A 22,010-nucleotide genomic window follows, 5' to 3' on the forward strand; every position below is an offset into this window, starting at 1 on the left:
TTGCAGAACATCTTAACCCTCTCTCTCCCACCGCAGGAGGGGTAGGGGGGGCACAGAGATAATGGCAAAGGAAGAAAGATCCAGAGGCAGGGGGGGGGGGATGGCTGAGGAGCTGAGGCTAGCTAAGAGAGAAAGAGAAAGAAAAGGAAAAACACCCAGATAACATCTCAGAGTCTGCACTCAACCAGACCATTTAGGAAGAGAGAAGTGAGGCACTGCTCTATTCACCGCGGGCTTTGAGGCTTCCCTACCCTCATCCCAACCAGGGCAGAAGCTTCTGAAGAAACTTGGGCCGAAGCTGGCCAATAGGCAAAGAAATAGCGCATCCTGAGTCACTTTTGGTCAAGCTCTCACTCTAGATTTTTGTGCATTTTGAAGCGTTAATGAGGCAGCAAAAGACCCTACAGCAAAAGGCTGTAGGGATAGTTCTGGACTGTGGGAAGCCACTTGGCACTGTGCTGACCAAATGCTAACACGGTGAAAATGGGAGGAAGAGCAAGTTCCAGAAAAAGCTACGTAGACCCCACCTTGCCTTTAAGATCTCACTCCACGGAACTTGGAGGAGCGGCTCTCCCGCTGCCTGGTGGGTTCCTTCCAGTACCAGGCCTTCAAGGTCACCGGTGCACAGCGCCTGGGAAGAGCGGACGCCCAGGGAGCATCCCAGTTCCAGCGCTGCCCTGTAGTGTTTTCCCCAGAAAGTCCCTGAGCGGGGACGGCCTCCCTCCCCCTTCAGAACCACCAGCCCCAGGTCCCAGGCTCCCTGAAAGAGCAATTTCTTCCGCACAGTGCCTGTCACGGGAGCCCAGACTCCCCAGGTTGGCGCAAACTTGGAGTGAAGGGCGCGGTGCCGCCCTGGCCCTGGGGGAGGTCGGGGTGATTCCGCCAGCGGTGGTGGTGGTGGTGGTGAAGGGGACGCAGTCTGGCCCTACGGTGCGGGTGCCGAGGCTCTGCCCTTGGCCGGACCTGCTCAGCATTCGCTGAAAAGAGGTAGCACGCGTTAGAAGCAGGGAGAACTCAGAGAAGCGTTCAGCCGGAAGGAGGAAACGCCTTCTCGCAGTCCTCAGCTGGCGGCGGGGGTACGGGCCCGCTGGACTGTGGGGCCCATGCCACCCAGAGAGTGAGCTCCCCGTCACTCGGGGAGCGCAGGGCAGCCCCAGGGCTTCTGGGCGGCTGCGACGTGAAAAGGGCGAGAGGTCTCTGGCCCCGCCGCGGTCTGCCCCTGCTACTGCCCCCGAAAGCAGTCCCACCCGCCGACCTCCACCCCCACCGTAGCTGGATGCTCAGGGCCCCGCAACAAAGCAGGAAACCAGCGCGGGGCTGCGGATTCATTAGGTCAACAAATACAGTGAAGACGTTCGAGCGGTCGAAGGAAGCAGGGGTTTGGGATGTAAGCCAGGCCCCGCGCAGCGCCGGCTTTCTCGCGGAGAAACCGGTGCAGGCAGCCAGGCGGCCACGCGGCCTGGGCCCGCGGGAGTCCGTCGCTGCTCAGAACCCTGAAGACTCCCGCGTCCCCGACCAGGGCTGCGCATTCTTAACGCACAGAGCAAGCGAGGGAAGGAAACTCACCAGCGCAGCCACGAGCAGGGGGGACAGAGCAGAGGATGCGAGGTGTGAGCAGACTTTTACGGCACGTTGTCTGCCGCAATCATCATAACGATGCGTGCGCCTCCATAGGCACGCAGATTCGCACACGAAATGCGCACACACACGCAGTAAAGGAGGACATCCAACGTCGTGGGGGTGAAATACAGGCATCATACCGAGCCCCGAGGAAAACTATTTCACCCAGTCGGACCAGCCTGGTGACATGCTTTGGGGTGGCTGGTGTCTGCCTACCCGGTCTGATTTTTTCCGGCCACTCTCCATTCCGTCCCTCGTGGCTTTGTAAAAACACCTGTCCCCAGTGGGAGGCGAGCCCCTGCCTGGCGTTTACCTGGTCGGGGCATTCTCCCCAGAAACTCCGGCTGGCTCTGGGAACCCGCGCGGAGCCCGACAGGAGCACCGACGCTGCTCGTGGCGCCCCAGCCGCTCCTTTGTCCCGCTGCTCCAGCCCCACTCAGCCCAACGCTCAGGGAAACGAAGCAGCTCAATAAAAACTTTTGATATTAGTTTTTATGGGTATTTACACTCTAGTCAGGGGAGCTGAGTACGGAAGCTCCATTAATCAGCCCCCAACCTCGGGTTTGGATGCTCAGTTTATGGGTTGGGAAAGGGAGCCTGCCGGAAAGAAAGCCTAAGGATGGCCGGCTGATTCCGGAGAAATGAAAAGGGAGTCAGGTCATTTTCCGTTCTTGGAAAAAGAAGATTAAGTGGGTAAACTCCAGGTGCTACCCAACTGACTGAGTTTTTGTTCGAAACCCCTGGCAGGGATAATTTTTTCACCTTTGCTTAATACAACATTTCAAAAAATCTTTTTATTGTGGAATTTTCCAAACACACACAAAAGTATAATGAACCCCTGTATACCCAATTCCTAGTTTCAACCACAAATCATCATTTTATTTTTTATGTTTCATCATCCACTTCCACTCTTTTTTTTTTCCCCCTGGAGCATTTTAAAGTAAATCCCAGATATCGAATCATTCCGCTCCCAACAGGATTTTGAGGATAAATTTCAAGGTTGAGCAATATTACTCAATAAAAAGAAATTCTTCCTATGTCTGAGGGTAAGCGGTCAGTGCGTTTGAACTTGAACTGTTCCGGTTACAATCTAGAAAGAACTTGAGGATCCACCCAAGAGAAATCTGGGCAAAAAAGGAGTTTGGGAATGTGAGTGCATTTTGCCTGAAATTTTATATGTCTCTTCTTAATCGAAAATATCTATGCGTGAGGGAGACTTATATTACCTCTTCTCATGAGTTTGTTATCCTTTAATAGAAGATTTGTATTGCTGCATTAGGATCTGGAGAGCGATGATAACCATGCCTCAGTCCCTTCTATGTTCCAAGTTAACTTATACCCCCTTCTGATTGGACAAATGACCATTTCTCATTTCAACACACCTCTTTCCCCGGTAGAAATCACAAAGGGATTTCTCCTGATTGAGCTAGTAAGGAAATGTTTGTACTGGGTCTGCAGTTCATCTCAGCAGCCATAGTTTTCAGGGAAAAAAATGCAACTCTATGTATTTTTAAACTCTCCTCAGCAGTAAAACATTTTTCTTTAATTAATAAAAGCATTGTGGTTTGTTTTGCTTTGTTTTAATTGAGTGGTCTAATTGACAATCAGCATGATCCTCCCCAGCAAGCTATGAGGGTGATCTAACTAACAGCCTTGGCGACTTTGGAAAGCAAAGACGCAAAAATAGAAAATAGTGAGCCGTTGAATTCGACAAGTCCTATACCAGACAGCTACTTAAGTTCTAAGACCACTTGTCTCAGTGAATGTTGGTCGTCCTTTCTGTGGCAGAGGGTTGAGTTATTTTTCATTTACATTGTTGATGGTTCCTTAATGATCTTTTGTTTTGTTTTGTTTTTGAGGAGTTCTTAAATACCTAGGAGCTTTTACTCTGGCATGCTTCTACGCTAATAATATATGCTAAAATAACTGCTCATTGTATTAGAAAAGAGCTATTTGTCTGAACTCATAAAGGATGTGTAATTTAAACAGGAGGAGAAATTACATGCACAGATTTTATATAACTCTCTGACAGCTCCAACTGTACCCAGCAAAAGTCCCTGGGGACATTGGTCATGAGTCCCTTCCTTGCAGGCTGTGGGGCATTACAACAAGATCGAATCCTACTGGTGCTTTGGGAACAGCCTCTCATTTTTGAGGGTCCCTGGCCTCCTGGCTCTAGGATGGAGTTCACCAGAGGGTTAGGGTTTGGGTCAGGGTCAGGTTGGGGACTGCAGACGTGAGAAGATTCTGAGGAAGAGGGAGACAGAAGAGAGATGCCCCAGAAAAGCTGGGGGCGGGGGGGGGGGTGGGGGGGGGGGGAGGAAGGGAGAGATGGGAAGGCAAAAAGCAAGAAGCAAGGAAACCGACATTCCCAGCAAAAAGTCAAGCTACAGCCACCCAAAGCAGGCCTGTGTTTTTAAAGATCTGCAGAAACTTGTTCTCTCAGGAAGTCTATTCTCTGAACCCTGGCTGGGGGCCCCCCACTGGTGGCGAGGAGGGGACGCTTGGGCTGCAAGCCTCCCTGAGATTTCTTTAGCTGCACAAAAATAATCTGGGTCTTGAGAAACTGATTGGGGTTCAGGCTTAAATACAGGCATGAACTTCTCTCCACAGGAGAGCCCAAGCAAGGGTTTCTGGCTGGTATCAGCTGCCCCAGCATAGGTTATGAGCCAGACTTGGGACAATCCCTCAAGCCTGCTAGCAATTACATGCTCTCAACCACTTTTAAAAAGGCCATATTTCTTTACATTTCTAGGACCTAATGTGGGGTTATGTCAGGTCATGGGACCCTTGGCTAGTGCAAAGTAATTTGATGTCACCGAGAGCAAGCGCACTCGTTTGTCACCCCGAGGAAAAGACGTCGCCATGGGTCTGAGCTGGGAGCAGAGCAGAGCAAGGTTGGCTGAGACTGTGGGAGGGACCCAGCCTCGGTCTGGTGCTGGCTTAGCCAGGTGGGCTGGGAAGGAGCTTTCACGGTCATGTGTGGCACTGCAGGGAATGAGGGGTCAGCTCTGTTGCAAGCACACATATTGGCCCATTGAACTCATGTGGAATCTTGACCGCTCCAGGCCCTTGGATCCTAGACTCATTTGCTATAGGACCCAAGTCTTAGTTTTTCAAAAGCTGGTTAATCCAGCCGCAGTCCTTCCTCCCACCTCCCACCCACCGCTGCTCCAATGCTCTGTATCAGATTCAATAAAACCCAAGGGAGTCTCCCTATCTGAGGAGCAAGATTCATCCACCTGAGAGGTGATGAAGAGGGGAGGGCAAAAGGGGCCATAACCCTTACCATCCTTCGGAGATGCACTTCAGTGTATGCTGGGGCTGGCTAACATCTTGGTGGAGGGCTTTAAGGCATTTGCCCAGAAAAATCTCATTCACAATTTCCAGTTACTTTCAGATTTTGAGGTGGTGGGAGGATAACACGAAGCCAAAGAAATGGGGTTCCCGAGCCTTCCTTTGAGAATCGGGGGGGATCCAAGCCCTGAGTATGGGCAGGTGTGGGGAAGGCACCTTGATGGGCAAGAGGAGGTGGGGGAGGGGGAGGCCACTCCTGACAACTGTGGACTGAGCATAAGGTGGGGTTCTCCGACAGAGGGCAACTCTTAGCAGCCATCACCATCCCCTGTAAGGTCTGGAAAGCCTCAGTGGAGCCCCCCTGCAGGCTGCCTAATTGTGACTCCATAAAATCCTGGGATTCACACACTGAAATGTGGTGCGTACATATCCCTCGATGATACAGAAGGCATCCTGGCTATGCTTCTCCTCCCTGACAATTGTAAGATGATGTAATGCCACCATAAATAGAACCAGAGGGGAGAACTTAGATCCAGCCCAAATGGTCTGCCAGGAGGCCCTGAGGAGGGATACCCTGCTTTAAATAGGTGACGTGGGCCAACAGAGGAGCTTCAGTTGGCATCTGTGAGGCAGATGGCACAGAGTCTATCGTTCTGCCTGCCTTCAGGTTACACAGGCATTGGTGAGGTGGCGAGAGCCAAGGTAAGAGACAGTATTCCACACGTGGGGCTCATTCCCCCAAGGCTGTGAGAGAACACGCAGTCCCCCACAGAAATTAGACAGTCTGGGTGAGAGGAAGCAGACAGGCAAAGTTCAATGGCCCCATGAAAGAGCTGGGGCGAAAATACTGCCTGCGCAGCTAGGAAGCTGGGCTCCTATCGCTCTGCAATGTGTCTGGCGATCAGCAGCCTGCAGGCTGCTAGATGTCAAGGGCAACTGCTGGGTGGGATGCCTCCGGCCTCACTTGGATTCTGTGATGATCCGTTGGTCCCCAGAGTCACTCAGGACCCTTGAGAAGATCGCATACATAGTCGCTCCAGGACTCCACCCTCCTTGGGTTCTGGAGTCCCAGGAAGAGATCGATGGGAATCCAGGTATCCTGGGCCCCATGAGCCCTCACCTCGCTGACCAGGACCTCAACCTGGAGAGAGGAAAGCCAGTGAGAGCTGGACCTTTCCTGGCCGAGTTGGACAAAGCGTCTGGGGCCCTGACTAGGGATCTTCAAGACCAGGGATGCTTCTAGGGGAGGCGGAGGAGAGAGGGTTTTCTCTTTTCTGCCCTCCCACCCCCACCTAATCCGGGGGCAGTCAAGTAGCTAGGGGCTAGGCAGAGGATGCGCTCAAGGCGGGCTGCAGTTGCGATCTCTTCCCACTAGATGTCTTCCCAGTTAATCGGAATTGAAGGGCGCTGTCTGCTCCTGGGGCCGAGACTCGGTTCCCCCTTCCCCGCCCCCCTGCCCCGCCACTTTTTGAAGTCGCGTTCCATGGGGAAAGCAAAGCTTTTTCTTCCTTCTTAAGGCGCCCTCCCCGCCCCGCGCTCCAAATCCTGGCTCTGGAAATCCACCAGAATCAAATGCTGGCTCCCGGCGGGCTCGCGTCGGGACCTGCTCACGCCTTTGGAATCTTTATGACCTTTGATGTGTTTAAATAACATGGCAAGGCTGAGTACACACCTCGGATTAAACTTTAATCGGCTGCAGTCAAGGTCGCCCAGGTGGTAAACGCTGTTTCCTCCCTCGTCTCGGCTCCCACTGTGGGGTGCAAGGTCTGGGGCTGAGGGCCTCACTTGTGCCCTCTCTCCTCTGCCCAGGCCTGGATGGGAGTCAGGATGAGGGCCATCCCATCGGGTTCCAAAGAGGACTGAGGAAATAGGATCGGAGGCAGACATCCAGGATGGGCTAATGACCCCCCGCGCTATTTTTACAGCCACTAGACAGAAGAGTTAAAAGTTCCAAGAAGCACTACCAATTTCCCCCAACTGCAGAGAATTATGGGTCCAAAGTCATAGCCAGTGCCTGGATTGTTTCCCCCAGCACGGTTCTGGTTACCCAAGAGAGGTTGGGGGGCTGTGGGTAATAATGGTGCAGCTAAATTAGCTGACCATTTTGAAGGTTGCCAACCCAGGTGGAGGTACGTCAGAATCTACCCAGCCTCTAGTGGCACTTACCCTTGCCAGGCTACACAGAGTTAGCTTGTCTTTTAGCTAAGCTGGGTCAGCAAGTCTGAATATATATATATATATATATATATATATATATAATATATATATAATATTATTATTATATATTATATATAATATATATATATAAATATACATATAATATATATATTATATGTATATTATATATATATATATATATATATATATATATATATATATATATATATTAGGTAATCCCTACACCGAACATGGGGCTCGAACTCATGACTCTGAGATCAAGAATTGCATGCCGTTCCCACTGAGCCAGCTAGGTGCTCCTGAACATAACTTTCTGAGCTAATCATGGAGAATTGTCTTGGGCAGTTATCTAGGAAGAAAATTCAAAGCCAGAACAGTATGTACAGTGAGGGCTACCATGGTGCTTTCAAAAGTGGGGGTGTGGGGGTGCCTGGGTGGCTCAGTCAGTTAAGTGTCCAACTTCCGCTCAGGTCATGATCTGGCGCTGTTTAGTGAGTTCGGGCCCCATGTGGGGCTCTGTGCTGACAGCTCAGAGCCTGGAGCCTGTTTTGGATTCCTTCTGTCTGTCTGTCTCTTGCTCTCTCAAAAATAAATAAACATTAAAACATTTTTAATAAATAAAAAAATAAAAAGGGGGTGTGTATATAAGAGCTGGAAGGATAGACAAGTAATCAGTAGCAATGGCTTCCTCTGGGGAGAACTTGGGTCAGAGGGTCTGGTAGAGAATTCACTTTTTGCTGTACAAGTTTTTAATATTATTTGTAACGTGGGCCAATGTTATGTGTTATCCACTGGGGTAAACTCTTCAGAAAACGGAGTGCCCCAATTGATTATTTCATGGCCAAACATTCCTCTGGGGGATTCCCTCCACACATCAGACCCAGACTTGGATTGGGGGCAGACATTGAAATAAGTCACTAAGCACCTCAGAGCTTAGAACGTAGTGTCATAGACATCCACTCAGATTTCCATCTTCTGGAAAGAAGCTAGTTTCACCCTAACCTGGAAATGAATATGCCAACCCAGTGTATAAAGTCCAGCTGTTCATAGCAAGAGAACTCCATTGTCTCAAAGTGAATTAAAGCCTGGTCATAAATTTTTCCCCAACCCTCGAGTGTCTGAGTACAAGGGCCCTACGTGCTCCTTTGGGCTAGAGATTTATTCCCACAGCTCCTGGTCATGTTGTGAATTGCAAATATCCTGCATATGTATATTTGGTTTGTCAATTCCCGTCCTCAAGTACCAAGAAGCCCCACATAGTCTACTGGGGTGTTGACTTCTTGAGTTAGGGATAGTAATATTATCACTAACTAAAGTTAGTTTTAAAAGTACTTCTTCATGGAGCCTTTTGGGGGCTACTAATGCTCTGTATCTTGATCTGGGTAGTAGTTACACAAGTGTATACACATATAAAAATTCAGCGAGCTAGGTGCTTAAGATTTTTATGCTTTGCTATATGTAAGTTATATGGCAATAAAAAATTTTTTTTTAAGTGCTTCCTCATAACGACCTGTGAAGTAGGTCCCGGGGTTATTATAATCTCTCCATTTTACAGACAAGGCAAGTAAGACTCAAGGGAAGGTAGAACGTCCCAGGCCTCCATGGGAGAACATAACCGCTCCCAGTTTTCTCCTCCTGGTCTTGCTGCTTCCGTAGAAAGCCATTTCTTTTCCAGCACGTTTCTCAGGTATCAGTCTAGAGATGCTCTCCTCAGGGTGGTGAGACGGGAATACCCGCAATCTGTGCCTTCTTCAAATTCTTCAGCTTTTGAGTAGGGAGAGACGGGGAGGGCACTGTGCTCAGAGGCTGTGAGGCCTAGATGGCCCCTCTCGCATCCCTCTAATGAGGAAGGTGGCCTCCGGGGCTCGGAATATATTTTCTTTCCCTTATTCCAGTCACCCCTGCCCAGGCGCACCCCGCAGCAGACCCCGAGAGGCCCGGGAGACTTTTCCAGGTGGCCATATCGTCCCGCCTGGCTCCCCTCTACCACCCCCCCCCCCCCACAAAAGCTCAAAAACAGGCGGGGGTGGAGCAGGGGTGTTCTGAAATAACGGTGGCTGTAGTTAGATGGCCGAGGACATAGAAAGCGATTATTTATTCCAGGCACAGTCGCAAAAGGCTTCCAAAAATATCGAGCCGAGATATTTTATTGTCCCGCCTGTCTGCAGCCTGTAATTATGCGTTCAAGATGTTTAATGTGTGCAAATGCATTAGCCGCTTTCGCTGGTGAAAACCGTAGCTGCGAGCGGGGGAGAGGCAAATCTGGAGATAATTATGTCGCACAGTCACAAACATTATTCTGCTCTTACTGTAAACGGCCCGGCCACCTTTACGGGCCACCTTTACGAGAAGCCAGGAAAAGTTTCAGAGTCACTCGTAGAGCTTAGGCGGACAAACCGGCTTCTAGCTTGCTTTCTCTCTCTCTCTCTCTCTCTCTGATTTCCCTCCCGTATTGTTCGAAGTGTCTATGGGGCCACTTGTGTGCCAGGTTCGCGGGCGCGCCAGAGAGAAGGCGCCGGCGGAGGAGCGCAGCACAACTGCCCCCACCCCGCGCGGGTCCGCAGAGCCCGTGGCCCTCCAAGGCCGGGCCTGGCGCTGGGAGGCGGCTGGGGCTGGTGGCCTGGGGCCCTCGCGGCTTCGGGCAGCCCGCACCTCGGGCAGAGTCTGGCCCTCCCACCCTTTGCGGCCGCTCAGGTCTTTCGGCACCCTCCCCACCTACCCATCAGGGCGCCGGTCCGCGCACCCGCAGTCCCCACTCCGAGTTTGCTCCGGGTTGAAATGCCACCGCTAGGCCGAGGCCCTGGGCCTTGGAGCAGTTCTCGAAAGGCGAACGGCGCAGGCCGAGCCTTTACTGGGGCGGGCTGCAGGGTCGGCTCTCACTGGGCTGACCCGGGGTGAACTTGCTATTTTGAGTCCCATGTGCTAAGGGGCCAGAAGAACAGCTGGGACGGGGGGGACCTCCCGCCTCCACCCCCGGGCCAGCACGTCCGCGCCCAGGGGCAGGTCCAGCGCTCCCCGCCCCCACCGGGGCGAAGGCCTGCGACAGGGGCTCTCTGGGAACCTTGTAAGGTCTTGTGCTGGCACCTCCCACTCCCACCCTGCGACGCATACACCTCGGTCCCGAATTCGGGCAGCGGCTCCGCCCGCCGAGTGAGAGTGACCAGTGCAGGGACAGCAGTCCGGGCCGCGGCCGGCCCCCTGAGGGACAAAGGCGTACGTGTGCCCCAAAGCAACTCTCACCTTCCCAAATTTCCGTTACAGCTCAGGCTTTTAGGACAACAAAAACAAGGACGCGCGGTGCGGTGCAGGGGCAACGCTCAGCCGGTGGGTGTAGCAGACCGAGGGGGACTCTGGCTCAGAGGTCTCCCCGATCCCCGATCCCCGGAAGAGAAAACCCTGCTGCGAGGCTGGTCAGGGGCTGCTGCGGGTGCCCGCCCGGGCCAGGGCTCCTTTCCTGGAGGCCCGCAGACTCCCCTACGGAAATCAGCGGGTCTGGGCTCGTGCTAGTGCGAGGTAGGCCTGTCCGCTCTCCTTTCTCCTTAGGAGATGACCACATTTGGAAACTCATTTTAGGCCACTGATAAACAAAACACAACACAACAATCTGGCGATCATTTCGCGTTGAGGGGCACTTAAGACTATCTGTGTGGGATCCGGGGTGCATTTTCTGAAGTCTGGCAGCGCTTGTTGCCGGCTCCAGGGCATGGAGAAAGGGCCGGTGTGGAAGGATCCGGGAGGATGACATAATCCCGGGGAGGGGAATACAGAGAAGAAAAACAAAACCTGCCAGACGGGATTTGTTCCTGCTCCAAGTGCATCATCCAAGGAGAATCCCTCTGGACGACAGTTACCTACCGATGGTGGGAGAGGTTCCCTGAAATGTGTGCTCCCCACCTCCCCCTTGAGGGCGCGGGCTCCGGCTGCAGGAAATGAAGGGGAGAGGGAAAGCCTAGTGGGGGTCTTGGGTGGCTTCAGCCCCAAATTAAACTCCAAGCCTTGGATGCCAAGGCTCCCAGACCTGGAGGAGGCAGCTGGTTAGCTAGCAGCAGCCAGAAATTGGGGGACAGCAACACCCTGGCAAGAGGTGCAGACTAAAGCTTTCCGACTCCCTTTCACTGTTCTTCCTCCCTTCTGTGTCTCCCTTACCCTTCTCTTAACTCCCCCCCCCCCAGCCAGGCCCCCATGTACTAGTGGCTTTGCTCCCAGGCCCTGCTTGGAGGGGAAAGAGAGACTGGGAAGTTTGAGGAAGGGTCTCACTCGGGGTTTAGATTTCAGAGACCCCCGGGGAGTGACTACCAGCCAAAGACCCCAAAAGAACTTTTAGCCACATTCTGTGTCCCCCACGCTTGTGGCCTGGAGGACCTTAAAAAAATGCCGTTCTGTAACCCAGAGGTTCCCGGTTGCCTGAGAAGCTAAGCAGAATTTTGCAAGCTGAAGGGGATATGGGGGGAAAGGCCACTGTTTCTGCAGATGTCCTGGCTCTGTTCGAAATCAGTGCTCACAGAAGGAGGGTATGTGTCCTGTTACTGCTCTCCTGAATGTAATCTTTCCGTCTTTCTCTCATGTAGATTCAAGGGTTCTAAATGTCCTCCAAGCAGTCCTATATTTGACCCTCCCTCTGGGAAGTGAATCTGATGAGGGCCTTCCTTCTTCTCCTCCTCTTCTGTTCTCCAGGCCCCTCAAAAGAGCCCACAGAAACTCAGAAAGGTCCAGGGGGAGTCTCTTGCTGCTGGAAATGACTCTGCCTGGGACCCAGAATCCAGAAACAGTGAGTGGTTTCTCTTCAAAGTCTGCCTGGGTCCCGTGGCTGGGGGAAGGCTAGGCTGGGCTGCCAGGGGGCCTCCCTTGCAGCTGCACCCAGCCGGGGGGGGGGGGGGGGGGGGGGGGGGGGGGGGGGAAGGGGAGGGCTCTCAGGAAAATGGGTGAATAGAGCCACCTGGAAAATTTCGATTTCTCAGCTCTCTAGATTCCCTGGAGGAGGAATTCTCTGGTTGGGAGTGATTGCTGCCAATTCCAGTTTCCAGATTTGGTTTTCCGGCCCAGGAAAATTGGGGCCTCGTTTAATTCTTTTCCTAGAAGTTATATGCTCATTCTTCGACTTTCTGTTTTCTATTAGCCAACGAGAGACTTCACGTAAGATAATCTCGGTTTCTCCCTCCGACCTCTGAAACATGTAATTTGGGGGAGATATTGTATTTAAAATGCCAATCCCAGTAATGAGCCCAGTTTAGCAGTGTGAGCTCCCGCCCTTCCTTAATGAACAGAGCTGTCGAGAAATAATTTCACTTTGATCTAGTTTGTGACCTGATTTTTTGGCTTAAAGAAGACTGGGCGGCTAATTGGATTCTTCAGTTGCCTTTAATCTCCACCTCAACACTTGGAACCTGACCAAGCTGAATTAAAACGAGTCTGATAAACAAGATGTAGCTGGTTCCCAGGTTAACAGCAACGAGAAAATCCCCCCACCACTGTGGGGTTTAATGATCACAGTGTGGTTGGCACCTCACAAAAAAACATGAGGCTGTAGGCCCCCAGAACCTGCAGCACGGAAGTCTTCGGATCCTTTCCCCTTCCCTCCCGACACCCTGGATGTGGTTTAATTAGAAAGAGAAGGCTGGGTAGAGGGAGGTGGGGAAGAGCAACTTACAGTTGGTGAAAGAGGCAGGGTTGGGGGGTTCATCTCAAAGGGAGGCAGGATGTTGAGGAGATTTTTGTCCCTGGGAGAGGAAGCAGGCCGAGCCTTTGAGGGCTGGACAGTAAAGATTGCAATTTGAATTTCCAACTGTGTTCCAAGACTGAGGGGGTGCAGGAGGGAAATAGGATATGAGGGGCAGGGTTATGCAGCCTGAGGGGCTGGGAATCATGGGTTTTATTTAATCTTTTCAGATGCCAGGGTTTTGTGTTCTGGAGGCAAAGCAGAAGGAGGAAGGCTCTGCTGGGACCTCCCCATTCTTAGTGTGGGGCCTGAGAAAGGGTTCTCTGGAGCTCCCCTCCTGATGCTCTTGCTGGCTCTCTGCTTAAGAAGCTGGAGGAATTCTGAGACCTTATTTCCTTTGAGGCAGTGGGAGTTTGGTTTATGTCAGGATCTCTCGACCTAGACACTATTGACATTTTGGGCTGGATAATTCTTTGCTGCGGGGGCTGTCCCGTGCACTGTAGAACCTTCAGCAGCATCTCTGGCCTCTATCCACTAGATGCCAGTAGCGCCTACCCCAGTTGTGACAATCCAAACTGTCTCCCGACATTGGCGAATGTCCCCTGAGGGCCACAACTGCCCCCGGTCGAGAACGACCAGTTTGGGTCTCTATGGTGCAGGCATTTCTGAGGAAAAAGGGGAATGCTTTGCTCAAAATGGTCTTTGTGGGGTTTCGGGGAGCTAGGGGACCAGGATGGGAGACTACTTCTTCTTTGACCCCTTGGGCCATTTGGATCATGAACACCTTTTTAAGGGCTGTCTTAAACCTCCATCGCGATACCTGCATGAAGCGTTTGGACAAACATGTAGTTTCCAAGGCACATAATCCAGACCTTTAGACTCACTGAAACTAGGGTGTGTGTGTGTGTGTGTGTGTGTGTGTGTATTTAGCATAGATGCTGGGGGAGGGGGATCCTGGACACTCACTTTTTCCTGCAGCCTTGAGTAGAAGAAAGTTCCTTCCTTAGCATACGTAGTCTTGGAGTGGGAAATGGCTAAGCTTTTGTACAACCTGAGCTGATTTTCAGGGAATAGAGAGCCCATCTCAAATGTTGAGGTGAGAGTTGGCCTTTAGGATACTCTTAGGCTGATTCTGATCCAGTAAGTGGCCCTATAGCTCTGTAGTCATCTCTTTCCTCCAGCTCTTAGACTTGGCCAATCTGACTCTGAGCAACCTCTTCTCGCCTAGATTTTCTGGGAAGTGTAAGGTCCAGGAAAGTATGAGTTTGGCATAATTTATTGAACATTTGGCATTATTATTCCATCATGCTGATGGAAAATAATAAAAAAAGATGTTGACCACAGTCCAGCCACCTCAACCAAATCCTCCTTCCCTCCTTTTTTTCCTCCCCTCTTTCCTTCCTCCCTCCCTTCCTTCCTCCCTTTCTCTTTCCTTTGAATTTTCCTTCCAGAATGTGTCTACATACATACAACACAAATGAAGAAAAGTAAAGATTGAGGGCAATTGGTTAATTCTAAGGATAATTCTATCAGGCTTGAAAATCGATAATAAGAATAGGGTTAAATTGGGTGATCCTGAGTCTCTCCTCTAGAACAGATTATAACCACCTAGAAGTTGCTAGGCATCTTTAGGAGTCAGGGTCTCAGATGTATTAAGCTTTAGGTGCTTGACAAAAATCACTGATTGAGCGCTTACAGAGTGCTAATCGCTTTACAAACAATAACTCACTTAATCTGCTTAGCAACTCTAGGAACTATTATTACCATCATTTCCATTGCAGAGATGGGGAAACAAAGGCACAGTCAGGTTTGGTAACTTGCCCAAGATCGTCCGGTTAGTAAGGGGCAACACTAGGATTGAACCCAGGCATTGGGTATTTTCAGCAGCTAATCTCTCCTGCCTCTTGTTAGCGTGCCAGGTAGAGACAGTGGTCCAGAGGACAAAAGTTGGCGAGGTGGGCATCGCTGTGCTCAGCGGATAGCCATCGCTCTAGAAGCCTCACTCTGAACTTCAGAGCCAGATTCTCTGTCAACAGTGGGTCAATTAATAGAAGCCTTCTCTGAGTATTGAAAGTAAGTTACGGGTAGTGTAATGCATAACCCCAGTATTTACTACCTCGGGAACACAGGAGACATAATGAAGGAGGGAAGGTTGTAATTGTAGAAAAACATCAAGTCTAGTAACAGAAATCAGTGGCAGCCAGAGACGTTCTCCCCAGGTTTCCGGCCCTGCTGGTGGCCCCTCCACCAGACTCCATGCAGGCAGGAACCCCCAGAGGAGGAAAGGGGCCTGTTATAGGAGTCATCAACCTGTCACCACGGCTAGGGTGAATATGGCTTCTGAGTTGGGGGGAGGGGGTGGAGGCTTAGTCTTTAGCACCAGCAGCTGCAGGAATGGGGGGAGGGGCAGTAGGGGGGGTTGGAAGGGGGAGGCTGGAGGTGGAGAGACCTTCTGCACCTACTGCCTGGGAACAGACATTTATTGAGTCAGCAAGGCCCCGTGCTAGGCAGCACTTGGCATTTAACAGGAGCGAGGCGGTACTTACCCTCAGCAGCATTAACAGTCTGGAATTGCGTGCTCGTGTGGGTCTGTGTGTGAGAGAACGGTGGGGTGGCACAACTGAGTGATGGCACTGGGGGCGGAGATGAGAACCCAGGGATGGATCAGTATGAACAGCATGCTCAAGCGTGGGGGTCCCGTGGGGGCAGACAGCAAGGAAGCTGAGGTACTCGTCCTGGTCCCACAGGATGTCCCTGACCCCGGCGGGCAGAGCGAGGGATTTTCTCCGCGGGAGATGCGAGAGAAACGTTGGGAACATAGTTTGGCTGAAGGGGAGGGGAAGGTAAGGGAAGTATTGTCCAGCACCCACTATGTTGGATGCTGTGCTTTGCAAAGCCTCTCTCATTCAGCCCTCACAACAACCCTATGGGTTGGGCATTGTTGTTATTCTAATTTTGCAGGTGAGGAAACCGAGGCATAGAATGAGTGACTTCTGCGAGGTCCCACAGCTGGGTGGCAGAGGCCAGGATCTGTGCGACTCGATAGATCGGTTACTCTGTGCCAGGTCTGCAGGCGAGCTTGTGCCTTAAGTCCAGGTAACAGGGAGCCCGGGGTGGGAGGCTTTCTTTGTGGTCCGCGTGAGAAAAGGCTGTATTGTTCTCACAGTTCTGTGCTTCCTCCCGCCGCCATCTCCAGCTGGGGAAGATATCCAGGAGCGATGGTAAATTGGGTGCTTTTTCCGGGGTAGGTCCCGCGGCACCGTGGCTCAGGGTAGGGGAGGGACTAGAGTGTGAAGGTCGGTGGGAGACAGTGAAGACACCGGTGGACGGATGGACGGACCCTGCCGGGAGGACAGGCGGGGCCGGCCAAGCGACCTCGAGAATGAACCTGAAGCCCCAGAGACGGCGGCGGGGACCCCGCGAGCCGGGAGGAGGCGTGGCGAGGCCTCCTCCGGGCCGATCGCGTCCCCGGAGCTCGCTGGGCCCGCCCGGCCTCCTCGGCCTCCTCGCCCAGGGCCTCGGCAGCCCGCGTGGCGGCCAAGTCGAAATGGGGCAGTGACCCACCCTCTTCTCTTCCTGTTCTGCTCCGGAGAAGAACGGAGGCTCCGGGCTCTGCGACTTAACCAACCGCGGGACCGGAGCAGAGGCGTGAACTTGTAATCTGCTAAGAAAGGTTGATAGTGACAACAGTAACAGTACTCTAGGCGTTTGCTTGCCCCACGCGATCGGATCGAATGAGATCATTCATTCGATAAACACTCATGTGATATCCACCTACTACATGACAGGCTCCGCCTCTTCATTCTAAAATATTTCTAGGCTCTTTCATTCTAAAATATTTCTCTTTATTCGTGTCTTTTTGGATAAGTTTTGTTGTAATATTATGTACCCCGAAGTGGCTAAAATCCACAAAATATCACAAAGTGAACACACCTGCGAAATCAGCAACAGCTCAAGAAGCAGAACACAGGATCTCACTACCCTGCCAAGGGGAGCCGCTACCCTGACATCAAACAGCCACAAATTGTTCTTCTCATTCAACAAATAAATGATGCCGGAAGGGCATTGTACCCGACCAGTGGAGTGCTATTAATAAGAGGCTCCATTACCTAAGTTAGTTGCTGTTGAGCCAGAACAGGATTTGTGGGAGTGCTTGCTTTTCCTGGATCTTTTCAAGGGACTGAAAACCTGGGTTCTCACGCCCACCCCTTCCCAGACCAGGTAGGCACCTCCTGTGATCCCTGGGGTCCCTTGGTGGAATGAGACCTTTCCCTCTGAGGACCCTTCCTTCTGCGACTAGTGAGGGTGGTTAAATATTATTCAGAAATACTAGGACAGATTGGAAGCATGACTTATTGCAGTATTTATTATTACTAAAACCAATGTTATTCATGAATTTATAATAATAACAACACATGTTTGAAAGTGAATGTCTCCAGTCTGAGGCTCCTCATACATGTGGGGCCTGGGATTCATCACAAAACCTCACAGAGGTTCTATGGCTTTAAATAAGAACTGGAGGCTTCTTTAGAAATCCTTCAGAGAAGAGTGTTTCTGCCTGTAGCAGCAGAATCTTCCTACTGAGCAGAACCTCAGTTTCCACGGGATGGTAGATTAGAATGGCCCACCTTCATTGTTACCATGAGCGGCCATGAGTTCCAACCTACAAACTGTTAACAGTGGGAGGCACGGATCTTAAGGGGTTTTTTTCCCTGCATGTTCATTTCCTGCCAGACGGGGTGATGGGGGAAGGTCCAACCTGTTTTCCTGAGCTGCCTGGCCTGGGGATGCCTTAGGACAGTGCCCAGGAAAATCTCTTCAAACATTAGAAATCTGTATCTATAGAACTGCGTCCTTCATGACACCAGCTCTTTCCCAAAGGAGTCAGATGTCCCCAGAACAGGAGCAGCATCCGGTATGGAGAAAATGATGGGGTAACAGTTCCTTACATACAAGTGGGGATTTACAGTTGACAAAGCAGACCATTTCTCCAACTGTTTGGTGGACTTTAACGTGAATGCTTTCCCTGGGTTCTGTTTCTGTGACGATGGACGGGTATGGAACCCAAAACCCTTCGTTAATTTTGATGGTGACTTTGGCTTTGGCCCTAGAGTCACACAGACTTAGATTTGAGTCCCCCCCCCGCCCCCCGCCACTCACTTGCTTTGTGACCTCAGGCAACTCTTGTTCACATTTCTATACTTGTGTCCTCGACTTAAAAATGTATATGATAGTATCATCTAGTTAGCCCATAGGCTGTTGTGAAGTTTAAATTCTATGATGCAAATAAAGCACTTAGCCAGTGCTTAGAGCATTGCAGGTGTAATAATAGTTAGGTTTAATTGTATATTACCAATATGTTCATGTAATCTAATTCTTGCAGACATGGCAGAAGTCATTCTGACTTGACGGCTGACAGAAAGTAGTGAACTACTAATATATGCTGTATCATGGATAAATCTGAAAAATTATGCTGAGTAAAAGAAGTTAGACATGAGAGACCACCTATGGCATGATTCCATATATCTACAATGCCCAGAAAGGGCAAATTTATAAAAACAAACAGCAGATTTATGATTGCCTCAAGCTGGAGGTGGGAAGGGAGATTAACTGTAAAAGGGCATAAGAGATCCTATGGTGGGGGGGGGGGTATACAAATGATCTAAAACTGATTTATTTTGTGCTCGCTTTGGCAGCACATATACTAAAATTGGAATGGAAGAGAGAAGATTAGCATGGCCCCTGCACAAAGATGATGTGCAAATTCATGACATGTTCTGTATTTAAAAAAAAAAAAAAAAAAAAAAAGGATTTATTTTGATGATTGCATCACTAGGTAAAGTAACTAAAAATCACTGATTTGTACACCTAAAACGAGCGAGGTTTTTTTTGAAGAGTTTTTTTTTTTTTAACTTTTTAATGTTTGTTTATATTTGAGAGAGAGAGAGAGGAGGGGCAGAGGAGACACAGAATCCGAAGCAGCCTCCAGGCTCTGAGCTGTCAGCATAGAGCCTGACGCGGGGCTCGAACTCACAAACCGTGAGATCATGACCTGAATCAAATTCAGACACTTAACCGACTGAGCTACCCAGGCGCCCTGTGAGTTTTATGATATATAAAATATGTGTGAATAAAGTTGTTTTAAAAACTCAGAAACTGTCACAGAAGAAGGGAAGAACAGACTCCAGGTATTCAATTAGATGTTCTTTAGACTATGGCCCAGTCTTTGCCTCCCACTGGGTAGAAGAGAGAAGGCAAAGGGGGTGGGGGGGTGGTGGGGGGTGGAGCTACTGTTAGAATCTTCATGAAAAAGGGATGGGACAAGGACAATTTGGAGAATGTAGAGATGGCAGTATCTTAAGGGAGAATGAGGAAGAATAAGCTTTTGGGGGGGTGTGTAAAAAAGTAATTGAGACTGTTATTCAACTTTTAGTATTATAAAAGGCTTTATATTCTTGGGGTGGCTGGCTGCCTCAGTGGAGCCTACAACTCTTGATATCAGGGTTGTGAGTTCGAGCCCCACATGGGGCATGGAGCCAACTTAAAATAATAAATAAATAAAAAGAACAAGCTTTATATTCTACAGCTTTCTTAGTATTCTAAAAAGCTTACTGTTCTAAAAGCTGTATACACATCATCTTGTTTACACTGCATAACATATTATAAAATGAGTATTATTATCCCCATTTCAGGGGTCATAAACTTGAAACACATAAGAGTTAAATAACTTGACCAAAGTCATAAGCTAATATATGGCAGTCAAGATCAGAACCCAGGTAGTTTGTTCCAGAACACCTGCATTTTACAATGATGCTTTTAGTGCATATGAAAGGGAGGAGAAGGACATCAGGGTTCTGAGCAAAAGTTGAGGGGTGTGTGTGTGATTCTGGAATATTCTGAGACCTTTGCCTAAGGAAATGTGATGTTGACTTATGTAAATAAATCTTATGTAAATAAGAACCATATCACACATGTTGGTGGGAGTGGACCCTCTCAGTTTAATGCTGCTGGGTGCCATTTTTTTTAGATGAGTATTTAAAAAGGCCTGACAACTCCTTCATTTCTGCATGTTTAAAGTGTGGCTGTACTTGTTTCCCATAGTATGAATTGAGCTCATGTTTCTGAGACAACATTCAGACTAAACGATCCCAGAATCCAGCCCATGGTCACATTCCCCTCTCCCAGCCTCTCACGGTGTCCCTCCTTCAACCAACAGTGCCCTTCCCACTCCAATTCCTGTCCTGTCAAATCCTGCTCAACTCTTCTTTTCTTCTCTTTTTTAAAAATTGTTTAATGTTTATTTATTTTTGAGAGAGAGAGAGAGACAGAGTGTGAGGGGGGAGGTGCAGAGAGAGAGGGAGACACAGAATTTGAAGCAGGCTCCAGGCTCTGAGCTGTCAGCACACAGCCCGACTTGGGCTGGAACCCACTACCCAAACTGTGAGATCATGACCTGAGCCAAAGTCGGACGCTCAACCGCCTGAGCCACCCAGGTGCCCCCCCCGCCCCCCCCCCGCACCCAACTTTTCAGTGGTATTTCCTCCACAGAGGATAACACTTTTCTGGATTAAATAGAAACAAGAACTGTGTTTTAAAGATTTCTCATGGTTGGCTGCATTGAGAGAGAATATGTGCCATATCCACACAGAACTTGAGAAGTAATGGATTCACAACTGCAATGCTTTCAAGGGCAAACAAACAAACAAACGAAAACAAAACAAAACAAAAAAAACAAACCCACACCTAATCTTGTTGTTTGAAAAGTACGGGTAGCTAAAGTGGAAGTAATAGTCTCACTTCTTTCAATTTAAAAGATTTTAAAAACTGCACACATGAAACAGGCAATTTGTAAGTTGAAATGAAAGGAATTCAAGTCTCTTGGATGCTGTACAGGGATGAGAGGAGGTTGAAGGGAAAGTTAACATAGTAATGAAAAGATCAGGCAGGACTGGACAAGTGGTAACAATCTGGTAGTCTGAGTGTGGGAAGGGGTATGATTTTTAAAAATCTTTATTGTTTTCAGTGTGTGGGAAATACAAAACTAATGCATGCTTATTTTAAAAGAAATCAAACTTTCTTTTAAATATATAATATGGGAAGTTAATGTTCCACATACCTCCCTCTCAGGATCACCCCAAAGATAAGCCATAACAGTTGGGTATATATTTCTCCAAATATATATATATATATATATATATATATATATATATATATATATCCTATATAACCATCTATGAAATAAGAAGTCATTAATCATATCCAAGTGAGCTGTAGACATTTACTTACAATCTCTTTCTGCATTTTAATGAATGTGGAATCATACCATATTTACTTTCATAACTTACTTTTTTTCATTTAACATAAGCTTAGACTCATTTGCCTGTGAACACAGATCTCTTCTATAGAGTATTTCTGGGTATGTAAACGCACTATATATTCAACCATTTTATCTCTATATATTGATGAACAGGTGGGTTGTTCCCACTTTTTCATCATCACAAAAATGACGCAGTAAACATTTTTTTAGTGCATCGCGTAGGAAAAAATTCCAAACGTGAGATTGAGGGGACAAACGAAATAACACCTGTAAATTCATAAATGGCAAAATTGCCTCCGAAGAGGTTTTGTGTGTTTTTTGTTTGTTTTTCCATCTTCAAAGTTCTTTTGGACAAACAGAACTCTGGATTATACAGAAAACTGGCTTCTTTCTTTGAACTTGACAGGGCATCACCTCCTCTGGGCTTGGCTGGAATAGGTGAGGGGGGCTTTGAAAGGGACACCAACGTCAGCGAGCGCTAATGTGTGTCAGAGCCGAGTGGGAGGTGGAGCGAGGGCCCCCCAGGACTCCCAGGAGCCGGATACCGCCGCCCGGAGCCCGAGGCTTTCACAGCAGATGGAGAATCCATTTTTAAGCCCAGGCAGGAAAGGGCTCAAGGATCGAATTTCCTCCCAACAAATACGCACCGTTCGTTTCAGGGCATTTCCCGGCTGCACGCAGGCCCCCCGCCCGCCCTGCCACCGTCACGCCCGCGACGCGAGTCGCCCGCCAGCCGCCCGCCAGCCGCGCGCTCTGGGGTTTCTGGGCAGGTTGGGCCGCGCGCGCTGCCGGAACCGCCGGAGCCGCCGGGAGCCGCCCCGCTCGCGCGCGCGCGGCGCCACCCCGCACCTGCCCGCATTGGTGTTTGCAAAGTGCATCCCCGCGCGTCTCGGCGTCTCGGGTTTGGCTGCACCCACGAGGCAGGGGACCCACAGCCGACGC

At 49.8% G+C, this 22,010-nt stretch overlaps 1 non-coding gene across 1 annotated transcript; it reads left to right on the forward strand.

The window, feature by feature from the left end:
* The first annotated feature begins 18,431 nt into the window (after nucleotides 1–18,431).
* Nucleotides 18,432–18,538, forward strand: LOC122214628. The gene has a single exon (XR_006200008.1). It is a non-coding gene; the product is annotated as a U6 spliceosomal RNA (small nuclear RNA).
* Nucleotides 18,539–22,010: the final 3,472 nt, after the last annotated feature.

This window comes from Panthera leo, chromosome A2 (genome assembly GCF_018350215.1).
Source record: "Panthera leo isolate Ple1 chromosome A2, P.leo_Ple1_pat1.1, whole genome shotgun sequence".
Classification (NCBI taxonomy): Eukaryota; Metazoa; Chordata; class Mammalia; order Carnivora; family Felidae; genus Panthera; species Panthera leo.